Source organism: Perognathus longimembris, chromosome 5 (assembly GCF_023159225.1).
Source record: "Perognathus longimembris pacificus isolate PPM17 chromosome 5, ASM2315922v1, whole genome shotgun sequence".
In the NCBI taxonomy this organism is placed as follows: domain Eukaryota; kingdom Metazoa; phylum Chordata; class Mammalia; order Rodentia; family Heteromyidae; genus Perognathus; species Perognathus longimembris.
In genome coordinates this window covers 38,509,301-38,529,804 of record NC_063165.1, presented here as the reverse complement: position 1 = coordinate 38,529,804, position 20,504 = coordinate 38,509,301, and the positions used below count along the sequence as shown (strand labels likewise).

The following is a 20,504-nucleotide window of genomic DNA, read 5'->3' as shown; positions in this document are numbered from 1 at the left end:
TATATGCTATATTATTTAGAAAGGTATTGTAAATTTAGGTGAGGACTTGATATACCAATATTAACCAACAATTAATATATTAGTTAAGTTCAACAGTCCCAACTGACTCCCTTTTTCTATCAATTACTGTCAAAGAAAGTAATTTCCTAAAAATAATTTGACTTTTGTCTTAGAAATCATTTATTTTTTAAAAAGGCATCTAATTTTGCAATTACATGCACTTGAACTTTGCACACAACAGCATGGTCAATGAAAAGGGACATAAATAAGTTCATTTAAAAGCTACCTAAGAATTGGGGAACCAAGCAGAGAGAGGTTGGAATTATAATAAATTAGAAAACATGTCTCCTAAAAATACTAATAGCAACTTTTTCTGTACTAACCAGTAGATGCTTGCCAGCTTTATGCATCATATAGGCTTTCCATGTATGTCTTCTTATCCACATTCTCCCCACCTGCCATCAATATCCTTTCCAAAATCATAGTATTATCCTTCTCTTCAGTTTTTACTGATTCTTCAGATGTCACCTTCAAGGATTCAGAAAACTCTTTTGCTTGGAAGTGTTCTGAATATTGACTCAATTCTAGACACAATACTAGCCATGAGGGGCAACAGTAGAGAGCAGGAGCCAGTAGACTGAGAGTCTAAATAGAAAAGTAATCATTGACATAACTGTGAAAACAAATATATACTCACAAATGAAAACATGAACTGTTATACAGGGTGCTAGGAGAGAATTTAACAGAGTATTGATCTGTTTGAGCTTGTCCTAGTCTTCAAGGGCATATTTCATCTAGTCAGGGATCTGAGTTCATTTAGATCCATTAGCTGCTGTCTCAAAATACCTTTACCCATATAGACTTAAATTCTTCTGAAGATGATGTTTGTTTTACTCTCCTGTGGTTTGAAGATCATTTCTATCTGATGACGAAGAAAAAAGAAAAATAAATCACCTATCAATATTACAATTTGGGGCCCAATCAACGCACTACTCCTTTACTGATTTTTGTTTCAAATACAAAATTTTTTTTAAAAACTTAATTTCTGATGATCCTCTGTATTCTGGTTCTAATCTCAATTGATCTGCATTGTAAACCTTTTAACAATATTTTTAGCTTAGGGGAAAAAAAGAGCTTTCATTCCAGTTTGAATCCTTAATAAACACGCTTTCCTTATCAGAATCAAATAATTTCATCTAAGTCTCAATTCCCTCCTTTTAAAACTGAGCATAACAATTCCCATCCAACAATATTTTGGCAAAGATTAGATCCATATGAATGAATGTGACAGGGATGACCAAATAATTAAAAGATATTTTTTCTGCAGGCTTTCCTAGCAGGAGACAGTGGTCCTTTCTCATACAATGCGTAAATACAAGGGACCTAATAACTGCAGCAGACAGGTATGTTGAATATTAATCATACTGGGGAAAATTTTAAAGAAGTTCTGTATTTGGCAATATATTTTAGATTAGTGGAGAGGGAGGGATTTATCCTGTGAATACTTTCTTGATTGCTCCCTTTCCAGTCAGAGTTTGTTTACTAGTAATTGTTATCTCCAGGCCTTCTGTGTTAATGAATGGTCACACACTGTGTTTTCAGGAGTGAAATTCTACCACCCTCTCCCTGTTTTCACAGAAGACATATCTTATAGGACATATCATATATATATATGATTTATCATATATATATGATTTATCATATATATATATCATATCATATATACATATATAGGACTTATCTCTCTGAAAACACCCAAATCTCAATCTGACATTTTGAGTAATTTTACTAAAATGCTTAGCTATTTTAATACCTGCAGGAAAAAGTAAATTTAAACAAATAGCATTTTTATGAGACAGAGGAGGGAAAAAAATCTATTCCTATATATTAGAGAGTTTGTGTTTAGGGTAATATACTCAGAGGATATATAAGGAAGAATAAAAGGAAAGTCTCACTAGTGTGGTTATTAAAGAACTACTAAAAGTGTGTCAAATATTACTCATGAGCCTCCCTTCACAAAACAGGAAGAAAACCATCTCTATGAATCAGTTGAATTCTACAAGTTTATTCTAGCCAACATTTTTGTTAAGGTATCAGAATAAATCTGTATTCCCTTTATTACTAAGCTGTGTATTAACAATAGAAATACCCTTTTTACCCCTTCTCTCTGCTATCTCATTTCTGTGATAATATCTAAAGCCTCAGAGAAGTGGACATTGTGGATACCTGAATCCCTCCAATCTCTGTTATTGCCCATGTCCCCTGTTCTGATTCTCTGCACCTCTAAACACATGTGGTGAATTTCTTTGGAGGCTTGCCCTTGAGCAAGGAGCATCCAGAAATGCCAGAAATGCCTAGAAATTGACCCGCCCCCCTATCTTTAGCTAACAGTGACTTCCTTTGAAAACCTAGCTTTCCTGTCTCCAATTGAGACAAACTCAGAGACCTACTTTACCACTTACAGCTCTCTCTCATATCGTAAGCTGAAGCTGGGACTTGAAGCAAAACTGGAACCTTGCTTGACTTCTTCCTTTCCTCCACCCTGCTTCCCCCACTTGATTCCTGAACTTGCACGCAGGCACTTCCTTATGTAATAAATCTTGGAGAAAAGGCTTCTTAGAATCTGCTGGGGGAGGGGAGCAGGGGGAGAGCTCCTGATGGCCTGGTTCATAAAAGCCTCTGGTCAGGTTCTGTAGAGAAATGAAACCAATAGGATGTATGTACTAGGGGGAGCAACAGGGAGATAGGATTTTAAGGAACTGGGATCTGGCTTCCATGATTACGGGAACTAGCAAGTCTGAAATCTAGGAAAGGTCAACTAAGTGGCAAAAGTTGCTGTAGTCCTTTAGTTCAAACCTTGGTACAGCATACACACACACACACACACACACACACACACACACACACACACACACACAGAAGATAGATAGAAAGACAGGCAGATGATAGATAGATAGATAGATAGATAGATAGATAGATAGATAGATAGATAGATAGATAGATAGATAGTTGATAGTCCAGAGAAGCACCAGGAATGAAGTTCTCTCGTCCACACTATTATAAGCTGTTCTTATACATGCCATCCTTGTATTGTATTGTAAGGTTATCTCTTTAAGTATAAGCTACTAAAAATAATATTCCTGTTGAGATTGTCTGAGCTTAATAAGGCAACTAGTCTTCTCTACTACTACACCAACATAGGTAATAGAAAATAATCTTTGGCTCGGCTCTTCATCTTCATTCCTCATTCTTTTATTTCTGCCAATTCATAGAAGATAGCATTCATTGTTTTAACTTCCAGTTTTTAATTAGCATTCTTTACATTTTCACCAAAGAAAGATATTCTATCTCCCAACATGAATATCACATTGAATCTCATGACCTTTAAACTATTAATAGAACTTTTTTCTTAGCACTTTGTTATTAACTTTTCATGTACTAGAGACTATAACCATTCTGCAAACAGATTTTAAACACCTACAATGTGACCAGGACTGTTTTATACGCACAAAAATAAAATAGAGGATCTTTTCCCCTTGATAATGCCACATTCTATTACTGTTTGGAAGTCAGACCAAATTCACTGAGGAAGAGTATGTAAAATAAAGATTATTTGTGGCCATACTGTGGATTGGGATTAAATAGTGCTTTTTGTAACTGAGCTAAGTATACTATGTATTGAGTATCCCTTATACAAAACGCCTGGGATTTTAGAATTGTAATTGTTTAGGTTTAAAAATAGTTGTACATACATAATGAGATATACCTCAGAATGGAACCCAAGTTTAAACATAAAATTATTTATGTTTCATGTACACCTTATATGCACAACCTGAAGCTAATTTTATATAATATTGTAATGCATCTACATTTTGACTCACTAGTCTTAGGGGATCAAGTATCAAATTTTCTACTATGGGGTATATCAGTTATCAAAGTACTTTCAGATTTTGGAGCATTTTGAATTTGGATTTTCTAATCAAGGATGCTCATTCTGTATTGTCACTCATGTATCACTAACTTACCTTAATAAATGCAATTTTAAATGTTGTTTCTAGAGGATTAATTTATACGTTTCAGTTAAATTCCACAAATATATTTAACCCTCTAAATAAAGACTGAAGCCAAGTGTAAATGCCTTATATCTATAACTAGCTCCTCAGAAGGATGAGATCTGGTTTGAAGAAAGCCAGGGCAGGAAAGCCCATGAGATTCATATTTCCTATTATCTAGGAAAAAAAAAAACACAGAAGTGAAACTGTGGCTTAAGGGGTAGAGTATCAGCCTTAGTGTAAAAGCTAAGGAACAGCATACAGTCCCCAAGTTCCAGCCTCAGGACCAGCACAAAAATTGAACCTTCAGTAATTTGTATTCTACAGTTTTTAGGATTGGTGCTACTGATGCCTATAAAGTACTTGCTTATGAAGCTAACAATCATATATACAAATTCGTATGTACCAAGGTGTCACAATATATGTTTTTGTAGCATATATTCCAACTTCTCATATAACTTTCTCCATTCTGTACAGTAGTACTCATATTCAAGGAACATGTTAGATCAATGAAAGATACTGGCATAGGCTTCCTGATGAATTTGCTTACCCTGGTGGCTCTTGAAGCTATGGTACTACATAGCTATGTGCATGTGTCATTGGTACGTCAAGAATGCTCACAATTTCCACAAGTGTACACAAAACACATGTTATTTTGTAAAAAAAAAATGAATTCTATATTCAGTAACTCCTCAAAGTTATTGTTTAGCAAATGCTTGTGCAAAGAAATGAATCATTTCTAATCAGTTTCACAACTTAATCTTTGTGGTTTACTTAGAGTAATATGAATCTGCAGGGTTTAAATAATAATGTGGCAAACTGATAGAACCAGGAATTGGAAGAACGCTTGTAATGAGTTTGAGTAAAAGGTTGAGAGAATTTGGGTTCCTCCTCAGGAGACATTTTCTCCAATTTTGAAAGTATGAGCTCCTTGCACAGTATGGAATAACATATTAGAGTCTGCTTGGTAGTCGATATTAATAGCTAAAGACATTATGAATATCATACATGGTGGTGGCCATGAGAAATGACTAAGGCAACTTTGTGAGTCCAAGTCAACCAGGTGGAAGACAGTAAAACAACTATCTTACATCTGGAAACTACTTATTAATGATGTCATAATCTCTCCTTATATTTTTAAAAAAGATGGTCATCTTTATTTCATAGTACCTTACATAGGGCCCAAGTGTGTCTATTTTTTCACTAGATTCCCAGCCATGCAAAGCAGCATATGTAAAATAAGACATATGGTATTAGGTAAGGAACACAGCATTAAATTCTGAAGGTTTGGATTGAATTCTGATTTGGTCAGATTAGAGGAATGCATCACGGAGCACTTAACATTGAATATTTTTACTATCTTTACAGATTGTTAAGAATGCTAAATGGGATTAGAAATAGAAAATTCCTTGCATGGTCACAGGACAGGTATTTAATGAATGTTTAAATATCCAGATGGTTTAATCACCACCAGAATGAAAAGGAGGTATCTGGACAATTAATGACTCCTTGGAGTACAGTGGAAAATTTTTCTAGCTTCTTACTTACTTCCAAGTTAGAAAGCTGTTTGGGATCCTCCCTGTCTCTAAGGAAATCTGCCATAATACTACTGTCCAACGGTCCATTGCCTTTTCTACTGGACATTCATTCTTTCTTCCAAGTCCACTCATATCCACACCAATCTCTTTTAAACCTTCACTGTGTAGGAAAAAGTCAAGGCTATACTCTTGCACCATTGTTATTTAATATAGCACTAGGAGTCATTGCAAGAGAATTAGATGAAGGAAATAAAAGTTCATCCACATTGGAAAGGAAGAAGTTACATTACCTGTATTTGCAAATGACATGATCTCATACATGCCTAAATATTCCAGCAAAATATAAACACAGGCACTAAAGTTACAAACTACAAAATCAACACACAGACAACAGTAACATTTTGATGCCAAAAATAAACTTTCTAAAAAAGAAATCAAGAGAGAAATCTTAGCCACATCAACTACCAAAAAACTTTTAAGTGAGAAATTAGTGCAACTGAGGAAATGAAAAATCTCTCCTAGACAAAGGGTAAAAGGTGAGCCAATGCAACAGCAATACTTACAAGACATTATTCTATAAACCAACAAACAGTACAACTCCAGGGAGGGGAGGGAAATGGGGAGGAGGGAAGGTGGGAGAAAAATGAGGGAGGAAGGTAACAATTTTGATAAGAAATGTACTTGCTGCCTTATGTATTAAACTGTAACCCCTCAGTATATCACTTTGACAGTGGATGGATGAATAGATAGATAGATAGATAAAAGAAAAATCTCCAAAGAAAATTATAAAATACCATTGAGTTTTAGGGGGCAGACCAAAATGGAATGATGTTTCTAGTTCATGGTCTAGAAGAATTAATATTGGTAAAAAAAAAAATGACCATATTACTCGGTCTTCTATAGCTTCAATGTAAATCTCACCAAAATATCAATGACTTTCATAGAAGTAGAAAGCAAGTATTAAATTCATATAGAGCCAGACATTAATGGCTCATGCCTGTAATCTTAGCTACTCAGGATACTGAGATCTGAGAACCATGGTTCAAAGCCAAACTAGGCAAAAAATTTGGTAAGACTTACCTTCAAAAAACTACTCAGAGGGGGCTGGGGATATGGCCTAGTGGAAAGAGTGCTTGCCTCGCATACATGAAACCCTTGGGTTCGATTCCCCAGCACCACATATAGAGAAAACAGCCAGAAGTGGCACTGTGGCTCAAGTGGCAGAGTGCTAGCCTTGAGCAAAAAGAAGCCAGGGACAGTACTCAGGCCTTGAGTCCAAGGCCCAGTACTGGCAAAGAAAAAAAAAACTACTCAGAAAAAGCCAGAAGTGGCACTGCAGCTCAAATAGTAGAGTGCTAGCCTTGAATAAAAGAAGCCCAAGGGGGCTGGGGAGATAGCCTAGTGGCAAGAGTGCCTGCCTCGGATACACGAGGCCCTAGGTTCGATTCCCCAGCACCACATATACAGAAAAACGGCCAGAAGCGGCGCTGTGGCTCAAGTGGCAGAGTGATAGCCTTGAGCGGGAAGAAGCCAGGGACAGTGCTCAGGCCCTGAGTCCAAGGCCCAGGACTGGCCAAAAAAAAAAAAGAAAAAAAAAAAAGAAGCCCAAGGACAGCATCCAGGCTCTGAGTTCAAGCACCAAGGCTGGCACATACACACACACACACACACACACACACAGACAAACACACACACAAACTCACAAAAAATATTATGGACCCAAGCAGAAACCTCAGAAATTAGTCCACCTCCACTCATTCATATTGCTAAGGTTTCACAAAAGTACTAAGATAGTCTTCTCAGTAAATGACATTGGCAAATTGAAGATAAATACGTAGAATAAACTAGATTCCCTTATCATATCATATAGAAAAATCAACCCCAAATGGTCAAATACTTAAATGTTAAACCTGGAACCAATTGTGCAAGTCTGTAGTTTGTAGTCTCAGCTGAAACAAGATCACAGGCATACATGCTCAAAACTAATTTAAATAACACAGGGAGGTCCCAAATGAAATGAAAGAAGGAATGAAAAACAGGAGAGTGGGAGGGACAGAAGAAAGAAAAGTCATAAAATTACTATAAGAAAACAATATGCACTTCAAGACACTGATGTAAACAATGTTTTTTTTTTTCAATGTGACCTCTAGAAGTAGAGTCAACAAAGGTGAAAATAGACAAGTGGGATTATATAAAACTAAGTTTTTATCCAGAAGTGAAATCAGTGTACCAAAGACATAACTGTAGCACTTCTTTGATTCTTGCTGTGTTGTTCACAATAGCGAAGTTATGGTACGAACCTACCTGACTCCTGACTATCAAATAATTAGTGGATGAAGAAATGTAGTACTTGCATGTTTATTTATGTTTGTGTATAAAAACAAAGCCTGTCATTTAAGAGAACATGAGTGAAACTTTGGGATGTTAGGTTATCTCAAATAAGCTAGGCATGAAGAGAATAAATAACTATCATATGAACTTGCATGTTGAAGCTTTAAATTAAAAGTTAATCTTGTAGAATTAGAATAGAATATTTGTTAAGGGAAGTTGGGATAACATTGCATAACTGAAGGAATGGAGGAATAAGTCAAGTTTCATTACACAGAAAGCAACTACAGTTACTGATGATATTTGTAAAATGCAGAGAGTTAGGTATTCTGACCACAAAAATAGTGATAACCATATAAAGGAATGCATTTGTAATCAACAAGGTAACTAATAAATATATGGGATTGTATCTGTCAATTAATTTTTTAATCAGACTTGCACTAGAAACCATTCTCTTAAAAAAAGGGGGGGGGACAAACAGTACAAGAAACGTATGAAACTGTAACCTCTCTGTACATCAGTTTGATAATAAAAATTTGAAAAAAAGTGGGGGGAGATGATTGGGCTGGACAGTTAAGATATTGGTGAGATCCTCTAATTACAAAATCTCATGGATGCTTTTCTTGTTTGAACTTTCTGGTTTTAATATCATTGACCATTATCTTCTAGATAATTTTTTTACTGGTGACAAGCAATTGTAGTACTTCACAACAGTAAAGATGGCAGACATTTTTGTCAATATTATTGCAAGACAGTTCTAAAATACTGTTCAGAGATATACATAGATTTCTATACACTAGCAAGCCAAATGTTTTTATTCTAGTTGAGGCAACATAGGGAAGTTAACCAATAGAAGAATGCTCCAAGATGTGCAATGGTGATGATTACAATACAACTGACTAAAGGAATAACAAAAATATTGTATTTTTACAGCTGGTCTTTATTGTTCTCGAGAAGGACCAAAGAAGTCTGTGCATATAGTACTTGGGAGAAAAGAGACAAAATAAAAACACAATTACTGCAGAAGCAATGACTAAGCCCATGCAAAGAATAAAGTTTTATTTTTCCATATATGTATGTGTGCATGTATATCTTTGCTAAACAGCAAGAGAAATCGATTTGAGGTAGAAGAGGCTTCGAAATTATAGTTAAAAGAAGACTAGAAAGAAAAAGTCAAGTTGAAGTGAACAATTCTGTGCCATGCCAGAGGGACATGAACTTATTGGATTTTTTCCCCACTTCTTGTGTATCTTCTTTCATGTATATAATCACAACTTTCCAGAGACTTTATTAGTGCTTCCAGCAGCTCTGAGCACAAATGGACATCAAATGATTTCCCTGGGAAAGGATCAAATATTCTTCAAGAAAAAGCTGAACAGGAATTTCTCAGACAACTACCAAATTCTTTCCTAGTTTGGCATGTGGGCTTGTGCTTGTGGAGGAGTACCGGAAGTCCTCTTTGGAAGAGTAGGTGGTGTTTGCAAAGCTTCCATCAAAAGTTCCAATTCATTTCCCCCAGGAAGACTTAGCCATCAGTAATGATTAGCTTTCATTGGAAAGATGTTATCTAGAGCAGACTTGTTTAATCCTTAATGTACCAGAATAGAAGCAATAACTGTATCAGTTTAACCATCATTCCAAAATAGGGGTTAGAAACTGGGGGAAATGCAGTGCAAGCAAACAAAATACCCGGAAAACAAATCAGTCTTGATGCAGTAAAGTCAATGGGCACCCTTTTTATTCCAGTAATAACTGAGAGGCATGAGTGGCGCAAGAAGACCCAGGTTCTGTTACTGTTACCGCTCAGCACCAGCTTTCTGCCCTACAATCCCTGCAGTCACATATGCCCTGTGCTTGGAAAGAACTGACTAGACACTGAAAGTCTTGGTCATTTTTGAATGAAGGCCTGGTACTTCCATTTCTACTGCATTCCAAACATTACATAGGTCATTATAATATGTGTTATTTTTCAGACCAAGTCTTGCTATGTAACCCCAAACTCACAACCCTCCTGCTGCAGCCTCTCATATACAGGGATTACAAGCATATGCCAAAATGCCTGGCAATACCATCTTAAAATTACTAAAGTACTGTTCATATATGACCCATTGTGTCCTCACAAAAGCTTACAAGGTGTATGAGTTTAATCATCTGTTTTATAGAAATACAAAAGATGGTGACAGATTTTCCTCAGAAAACTAATAATATATTACAAAGGTAAGACCTGAAGCCAGAACTTCAGACTTCCTGACAAGGGCTCCTCCCATCAGACTACCTTGGCTCCCATAAACTCTAAACATTCAATTTCAGTATAAAATAAAATGATTTCTCAGTTGACAATAATTTCCTGATCTCAGTAGCACCACATTATTGTTGGTATTTCATCTCAAATATTTTTACTTTAGTGAAAATATTTTGCTCTCGAATTTTTTCCTTTCCTATTTCTTACCAGACTTTAAAATTTAGCAATTTATCCATTATCTAAATCCCACTGATCTTCATGTATAAACGTCCTTTCCTTAATTGGCAGGGTTATATCTCAGTTTCTTGGGATGGTTTGACCTCTGTCATCACACAGATATGATCTTGCTAACTGAGTATGTGGCTTTCTGAAGCTTTCAGCTGTAAGAAGGCAGAGTTGCTAATTAGGAATCCCATGAGGCATAGCTGAAAGAATTTCAATGGCATGTGATAAAATGCATCTATCCCTGTTAGGAAATTTCTGGGAGCACTGAGGGAGGGGAAGAAGTGGAGATGATAAGGTGGGTTGTGGGTATTACAGGAACCTATAGAGATACGCAGTGTGGTGGGAATAATCAGGGAGCCTCTGTCTTGCACAATAGATTGGAAGATAGGTTTCCATTTGTAAGGATAAAAGCAGGTTTAAAACCTCAGAGGACAGGAAGGTTATTTTTCTCTCCAGTGTGCATTATACTTAAAGGACTGTATTTAACTCACTAAGGTCTCTAATCTTAGAAAAAGGTTATACCCATCTCCATAGTGAATCTACCCGAACATAAGACTGGAAAGACAAGTAAGATATTTACTAAAATATATTCTATCCAAGTCTGAAACTAAGTCATTATAAAAGATTATATTCCAATGATACCTTTCAGATTCAGAAAATTACTGAATAAAATAAGATGGTAGCTTAATAATATATTCTGGGACTTCATGCTATATAATATATAGTGCAGATGACCTAGAATGGATTCCCAACTTATTTATTTTATAGTTTTGTGGATTTAGGCAATATGTTGAATCTCTATGAGTTGCTCTAACTTTTTAAAAAAGTGAGATAACACTAATATCCACTAATATCAATATCTATATTGATTGAGACTCAGGAACCATCTTATCTAATAATACTAGATACATACTATTACCTCAAACAGACATTACTGTTATTATTATTTATCCCTCATAATCAAATTACAATAAATATTTAACTTAGGTAGAATCTGTTCTTTCCTGTCCTGAGTTAATACTTTTTCCAGTAGTATACAATAGGTCATAGGCAACTCTCATTACTAGTTAACTGAATATTAAATTTGGAATGGAGAGAAATTGAGAACCCCTCTGTTCCTCTCTTGAGCTCCAACACTCCCATACAACATTTATAAATAACTGCATCTTAGTACATTGTCCTCATCCATCACTGGTAAGACCAGCCAGCTCTGCCCTCAACAGGTCTGATACCAGACCTGTTGTTCCATGCATGGCATAAGGGAAAGCATTTAAGTAGCCTGATTACATGCCATTTTCAATGCAGAGTCGTTTTGTGTAACCTACAATTAAACATTTACAATTCATTTAAGACCAGTAAAAGAGACATGGTTTAAAAACATAATTGAGATGTGAGCTTTTCTGTTTTCCTTTATATCTAAATGTTTCACATCGTGAGATGTTGAGAGGTATATAGAAACTACCTCTGGAAGAAGAAAATACTCCAGAATTTTGTGGAGAGACCCTCTGAAGATTTTTGCTTTTGGGTATTACAGACAGTATCTTAAATGGTTTAATATATATGAAAGATTTTGGTGATCTTCACATAAATTGAACTGTGGTCATCTTTACTTCTAAATGTAACTAGTGATAATATTCCTAGAATGATCTTGACCTTCTGAATCTAAACTAATGACATCTTACAGAAATACCTTCCATAGCTTTGTGTCCAATCTCTCTCTCTCTCTCTCTCTCTCTCTCTCTCTCTCTCGATAATTGTAATAACCTTATAGTATAATAATGTCTGTGTAGCATGAGTACTTTTAGATCATTTTAGTAGTTCTTGCTAATCTGTAGAACAAGAACACCACTCTTGTGATCTGTGTTCCTTGCTTTCATACCTGGGTCTTAGGGTGGTATGGGAAAGATCTTCAGCACTGAGAGAAAAGCACATGTTAAGATGGGAAGAATGAAGGAAGATATTCTACAAAAGAAAATGTACTCATCTGACTCATGTAATTGTAATCCGTTAGTATATCACAGTTATAATAACAATAAAGTAGGTTTTTTTACATTTTGAAAAGACATCAGAGAATCAAGAGTGGAGAACTAAGCGATCCATTTCCTCCTTGTAAATTTTCCAGCTTTTGATCTTAGATGGTCACTTCACCTCTCTGAACCATTTCCTCTTTAGTGGACTCTCAAAATACAGTTAAGGCAAATGACACCCATTACAGACTGATGTGACTCATTTCTTTTCTCACATTACATTAATGCAAAGAGTAAGGAGGTCCACCCATTACCTTGTTCTTTTTCCTTTCCCAGCTTGCCATAGCATAATAAAAATCCTTCCAGAATGAAAGGATAAATGGAAGAAGACACAAGGCAGAATCCATTTCCCTAATTCTATATTAAAAGATTGATCATTTACATCAGTGAACAAAATCACTTTAACATCTAGGTCCAAAGTCTTAATTACCAAATGGAAAGTGAGACATAAAACCCCTGCCCAATGTGCATCATTTCAATGGTGACGAAACTTAATTCTTAAAGCTACATTGTCAATGCTTGTCTGAATTTCCCAATATTGTGTGTAGCAGTAGATTGGAAAAGGAAAAGGATATGAAAGCATGGACCCACCAAACACAATGTTAATACTAAATTTCTAATCCTAAATTTCAGTATCCTCTTACAGCCTACGTGGATGCTGTAACACTACCATCTTAATTCTATTTTCCCATAATCACCACAAAATTAACCAATTTGTACGGTTTAAAATAAATTCATCTTTAAAATAGAATCCAGAAGCATGTGCAATCCCAGCTTTCAGAATGCTGAGGATAGAAGAGTTTCAGTTCAAGGCTAGCCTGGGCTATAGAAAGAGTTCCAGACCCACCTGAGCTCCCTATAAACAATGTGATTCAAAAACAAATAAAGAAACAAAATAATCCCAGTCTTTCAGCATATTGACATCTATTGTTGATTAATAACTAGTGATCACAATTTAATTGGATTTCCATTTTCTTTCTGTATTTCTCTTTTTCTATTTTCTTTCTTTTTTCATATTTATATATTTTAATTTTGCTTTGTACATAAAATCAAAGCTAACAAGGTTAACCACAATTTAAAATTTTATCACAAACTGTTTTTTGACACTTTTCTTGTAATTGAACATCTTCACTCATGTTTGCTTTTGAGTTACCAATAAATTCATTTAGACAATAATAAAATTCCATTTTGCCTGTTTTCCAAAATAAAAAATTTAGGTCTGAATATAGTGTATCTGTAGAAACTGTGCAATTAACCTTCCAATCTTACCACACCCTTCCTGTTCAAAGAAACACCATCTTTGAAATAGTCTGAGAGAATACTGTACAATTCACAAAACACAAGTACCAGAATCACTAACAAGTCTCCTAAGTATGTCTTGTCTCAATTTTCTTAATCAAAATAGACACACTTTTAATATAACAGAACATTTAAGTACATTCGTTTGCCATTAGCCCATCAAAGACTTTTGTCAATGCTTATATTGGCCATTTCCACTGGTTGGCAGGAGGCTCTTCCACTAATGGCTCCCATGGTTTCCACGCTAGCATTTTTTTTTTTTTTTGCCAGACTTAGTTCCTTTTCAGCCCAAAGAATCACCTCTTCTAGTTGGCCTCCCTCAAGTTTGTCTTCTAACTTCTTAACATCTGGTTCAGCTTTAACCATATTGAGTTTCTCATTGGTAATCTGTTCTGTGTATTTTCTGTATGCTGCATTTTTAGGGAGTAGTTCGAGTACATCAAGAATCTTTGTGTACAATATTGTTAGCCTGTCGTGTGGAGTGTCGCAAACAGCCAAGCCCACCAGGCCAGTGGTCTTCTCCAGCACACCCACCATGATGGAGAGTGCCTCCTCTTTTTTCTATTTTCTACAGTTGTTATTTGAGCTCTATCTCAGAGTTTCAGTTTTCTTTGCCAGTCCTGGGGCTTGAACTCAGGGCCTGGGCACTGTCCCTGGCTTCTTTTCGCTCAAGGCTAGCACCCTACCTCTTGAGCCATAGCGCCATTTCTGGATTTTTCTATATATGGTGCTGAGGAATCGAACCCAGGGCTTCATGTATACGAGGCAAGCACTCTACCACTAGACCATATTCCCAGCTCCTAGTTCCAGTTATCTTGAGGATGCATTACTCAGGATATCTCCTAAGATGTCTCAAGGATCATAGTGAGGTGATGTGGTTCTGGCAATGAGGCACAAGTAGGCACTGCTAATCAATATCTTTGTTCCAGCTGCATAACCAGCAAGAATCAGAAGGTAGCTGATGGTGTTACCCAGGAAAAGCATGGAGGTTGGACTTATGGGAACCATTTTATAACCTGCAGCCACAGGAACCAGCCTAGCATTGAAGCCAATTGAGACCCTTAGGCGGACCTAGAGCCAAGGGCTGTGATGTTGCTCGGCTTCACATTTCCATAAGTAAGATCTGGTGCTGGGATCTACAATAATCTAAAATTCTCACTCCACTCTTCTTCTCTCCCATGGAGGGTATTTCTTCATGCTGTGTTGCAAGGCTTTGGGTGGGGAAGGCATGTTGTAGAACTTTTCTTCCTATTGCCTTCAAATTACCTTTTTTTAGTTGTATTCCATAGTCAGATGCTATGTCTCATGTAGACTCCTTTAGAGCTAGTGAATACACTTCCACAAGAGTGTAGCTATTCACATTGGTATTTCTTTAAGGGAAAGAGCACTAGAAAGTACTGTTCTGCTTCCTTAGACTCCAGTTTAAATTCTTTTTTCACCTAAAAAACTGTTTTAGGTTGGAACTGTATCTCAGTGGGAGATGCTCGCTTAGGGGGAAAAAAATCTTAAAATATTTTAGGAATATTGACTTGCTCTTATTCTGATTTTTCACCTTGACCGACTGATTTTAAAATTAATAATACCTTACTTATAACAAGTCTGTTGATATCATAACTGGTGAAGTTATTGTTTTACTGTGTGCATGATTAGTCAAACTTCTGATTGACTGTGCATGCATGTATATTTTAAAAGAAAACTTAAGCTGGTGCTAGTGCTCACTCCTGTAATGCTATCTACTCAGGAGTCTGAGATCTGAGGATTGTGATTCAAAGCCAGCCTGAGAAGGAAATTCCGTGAGATTCTTATCTTCAATTAACCACCAGAAAAACCAGAAGTGGTGCTGTGGCTCAAGTGGTAGAGCACTAGACTTGAGTGGTGCTGTGGCTTAAGTGGTAGAGTGCTAGACTTGAGCAAAAAGAGGCTCAAAGACAGTACCCAGGCCCTGAGTTCTAGCCCCAGAACTGGCAAAAAAAGAAAATGAAGAGAGAGAGAGAGACAGAGAGACAGAGAGACAGAGAGACAGAGAGGAGAACTCATGCAAAATATAAGAAGAAATAAAATAAGAGGTTTCAATCATGTAAATAACTTTCATTTTATAGCTCATTATAAGTTATGCTTTAATTTCCCAACTCTTTGAATGAGAAAGATGTGACTTTCTTCCGTGTTAAAAACATTTAACATTGACCAGTAATTGACAATGAACATTTGAGCTTAACCTAATATATACCGTCTAATATATGTCATACATATGACATATATAGAGATATAGAGAGATATGGAGAGATATAGAGATATGACATATATAGATGCAGCTCTGTATAGGCATATACATAACGAAACTACTGATTACATATGCAAGTCTAGAGACAAAACTAGTATCAGGCAATAAAACATAAAACAAAAAGCAAGAACAATAACAATGAAAATTTAGCTTGTGTTAATCTGTCATATTTCCTTTGGTTTTTAATGCACTCAAAGACCCAAGGTAACTTCTTCTTTGTACCATCAGATCAACAAAAAACAAAAAGAACTTTTAAGCACACTAAACAAAAAGAAATGCAAACACAGTTATTAAAGAAAAAGTAACTGGAAAATACCATATAAAATTAGCAAATTGTAGTAAACCAAGAGCCCGAAATTCCTCTTCAATCTTTAACTATCGTCTACGAGTTCCCCGGAGTCATAAAGACCTGTGTGAGTCTTCTTTCCACAGCCGATCTGCCCACCACTGCCGCTGTCATGGCTCCCTCCATCTCCCTGTCCAATGACATGGTTTGGACACTTCCTCTTGAGCAGACTGGTTGGCAAAGATGAATGTGCCTGATCTGATCCTGCAGGTCCTTCAGCTCTGGCTGTAAAGAGTCTCTCTTAATGTGTGTCCTTTCTGTGTGGAGTGCAATTGCTCTGCATAAAAAATTCCCAGTCAGGATGAGGTCATTCTGTTTCTTCGCCATTTTGTCTTGTAATTTGACTTTTGCCTAAGTTACAAGAATGAGCTAACACTTTCCGTGTCCCTGGATTCTTTCTCCAAGAATTAAGCATTTGTGTTACAAATTACTAATATCTTCTACACACACACACACACACACACACACACACACACACACACGAGATGCCAGGAGAAAGTCATTCTGATGTTGTTCCTACAGGTAGCAATACAATTTGCCATGAAAGGCACAGTACTTGGACAGATTACCAATCATGGGACCTTACAAATGCTAAGTGTGATTTTATAATATGTAAAGCACTTTGTGCTACACCACTCACAGCTTCTTCACAACAACTTTGAAGTGGACCTCATTATTTTTAAAGTAGATTTTATTATTATTGAAGTGTACCTTGTTGTCATTGCTGTAAAACAGGGGAAAAGATTGAGTTTAAGTGGAAATGAGTGTCCTGGATGAGATCTCACAGAAAATAACTGAAAGCTCCTAATCTTTTTTTTTTTTTTCTTCCTTCTTGTCCCTCTGCATTGGCGATAATTGAGTGTTGTTGTTTTTTTTTTCCACGTTGCCAAGAAGTAGACTCGTCCTTTCGGCCCAATTTGTACATCTAGGCTTCACCACCTACAACCCAACCCTTACATTTAAAAGTGTATCTGCATTCTATACTGCTCAGGACCAGCAGCTGCCTTCAACCTTACAATGACCACCACCACTCTGCGTTCAACTTCCTAGAAGCTATTTCAACTCCTTAGGACATGTCAGTAATATTTCTCAGACAGCCCATCTGTGATATGTTAATTCCAAAAATTCTGCAGTTTGGTGTTTGTTTATTTTGCCAGACTATTCAAACTTGAGTACTCATAATGACAGACATCAGCCTGTTCCAAATGTGAACTGCTCTTCCCAGATTTGCCCATTTTTTTAAGCTAGCTGAGCCATACCCTTATTGGCTAGAGATATTACCATGGTTACCTTTTTGTTTTCATTTTAGAGTTTCAGCACTAGGTAAAGGAATATGTAAAATTACCTTGAAGGAATTTTTTAAATGAGTCATAGGTTTTCTTTTCAGTGGCAAATGTGTTCACTGTGATACTACAATTCCTTATGATTCAGAGGAAGTCTTCATAACATTATTTCTATGAGAATAAATTTAGAATGTGCCTGATAATAATGCAGTAGATTGCCTGTAGGATCCTCCAAATATTCGTGAACACCTTTTAACAAGACATAAAAATTCTCAGTGTGTCTTGGTACTGGTTTCACATAAGAACAGATATTTCACAAGAAAAAGGGCACTGCCACCAACTAATCTTTAGATTAGAAGTTAGCACTAAGATTGGTCTAGCAGTTGCACAAAGAGATACCCATCTAGCACTTTCTCTTTCCATGAAGCATTGCCTTTTCCCAAAGCAATATCTAATCATTAATGTTCTTCTCAAGAATAGTAATACCTCCACTCCTGGGCTCATTGTCAGGGACCTGGAGACTACAGCAGACACTTGCTAATGAGTAAGAAGCTTCTCTATATCTTGAATGAGAAAAAGGATATTAATAGAGTTAATGTTACTGGAATGCCATTTCCAAGTAGACTAAATAAAATTAGCTCTCACCCCAAAGCCACTTTTTGAACTGATATTTGCCCAATTCAACAATGGAGTAAGAAAGAGATAAGGAATCTCACAACTAAAACCAGAATCTGTATCCCACAGATTACATTATTATTAGTACATACTTAGCTTGAAAGTATCTCCTAGCTTCAGTTTCTTTACCTATAAAGAATCCATCAATACCACTTATAATACATATAGTGCTTAGGAAAATAATAAAGCCCTTTCCACACAGAAGTGATTATTATTCTCACATAGCCATTCTAATATGGAATTTGCAAAGAATAGAGCTAGACAGAGATGAGCTGTCAGAAAATAATAGAACTAGATTCTGCAGAAACTGCCATGGGAGACAAAGATGCTTGATAGTTCAGGTAACTTTCTTTTCAGAAAGTATCATTACAGTAGGAATCACTGGACAACTAAAATAAGTCAAATATTAGAGATTCTATTTGAGAATCCTCAAAACAGTTAACCTCACTAAAGAGTTTGGAGTTGGTTTTTTGTTGTTGTTGTTTTTTTTTAATTCAATGTGAATTAAATCCATTCACTTCTATTACTTCTTACCAAATAAATAGACCTGCATGAGTGGAGGCAGAATCAATTTCTTTGTATTTTGGGGTCAATAACAGAAGGGAGAGAAATTATAATCATTTAATTTTCTGGGTTATTTTTCCACGTTGAAACAATAAAAACAGCAAGAGTGCAGATGATACAGTATATTTCAGGTAAAGACCAGGACCATAATGCCCAGATTTCTGTCCCAAGACATTAAAATTATATCATAAAGAAAATTCAGTTCTGAGATCTTGCCACTTATCACAACCACATCAACACTTTCACAGTGCTCCTATTTGTACCAAGGGAAGTTCTAGGTATCATACTAACACAAGACTTTAGCCTACCAATGAGAATGTGAAATAATGATCTAGTCATTTGTCTAGCATATACTCTCTACAAGGCTGTCAATCACTCAGAGAAAGGTTGAACAAGACACCAGAGTGTCCTGACTTCAATTATCCATTCACAAGGATAACTTTCCATTGGTGACACCATCCTGGATGCAGAAAGGGACAGAGCCTGATGATGTGATACACTAGAGATCCTGACTCCTGGAAAAGAGTCAGAATGGATTAGATCTTGCTTTTTTCCCCATTCTTTTAAAAAAGATCTATAGTGCACCTAAGACATTCACTACATATGCAAGTTCTCAGAGCCACAAAAGTGGTCAAAATCATTTTCGTCTGAAGAATAAATCTCAGTTTCAAAGAAGAATGAGGAAGGAGTACACAGAATCTGTTCCATAGCCACAGTCATGACCTGTGGGGTTTCTATCATATAAGTCAATTTCCTATGAAAAAAAAGCATTCTGAGAAGCCAAAAACCCTGCCCAGGAAAAATATAACTAAACAAAAAGTAGACTGTGGATTGGACTGGGAGAGAGTGAGGAACAGAAGACACTTATGAAAGGAAATGTACTCATTACCTGACTCATGTAATTGTAATCCCTCTGTTCATCACCTCTATGATAATAATAAAGTAAATTAATATTAAGTTTTTCTTTAAAAAAAAACTCCCCAGGGAATAGTCCAGAAATGCGTGTTGTTATGCCAAGAAAATTGAAAGCATTTAGAACACTTAGCACTTCCAGTGGCAAGCATTTTATGATGCTGTCTGCCAAGCCTCTGGAGAGGTGAGTGGTTTTCTCACTATTCCACTAAGGATGGAGGCAGCTGCTGTTCCCAGAGTCACATGTGGCCCAACACAAAGAATCCCAACTCAGTGCTCTTCCTACCAACAGCCTTGCCAAGTCGACAACAAATTGGAGTGTGAAAGTCTAATAAAAATAGTAAGTGATCTGAAGGTAGCCCACATGATGAAATCATTCCCTGATGACAGGTACATCTATGTATAAAAAAGAGGAATTAAAAAACAGTTCTTAATTGCATTGAAAACCAGGCATTCATTCATTTGAATTTTTTAAGTTTCAATGTTGCTTGTGTGGAAAGAAAGAAAAAGAAATGTGAAAAGACAGTGGTTCTCACTACACACTATGTGGAAAATGAACTGTACAACTTGTGGGTGGGGTTGGGAGAGAAAAACCAAGAGAGAGTGAGAGAAGGGGTGACATGGTCCCCCAAAAATGTACTCATTACCTAACTCATGTAACTGTAACCTTTCTGTACATCACCTCTACATATATATATATATATATATATATATATATATGCATGTATTTAT

General features: G+C 36.3%; 1 pseudogene; it reads right to left on the bottom strand.

Moving 5' to 3' along the window:
• Positions 1-13,836: 13,836 nt before the first annotated feature.
• LOC125351286 lies at positions 13,837-14,255 on the bottom strand (annotated as a pseudogene).
• Between the last annotated feature and the right edge of the window lie 6,249 nt (positions 14,256-20,504).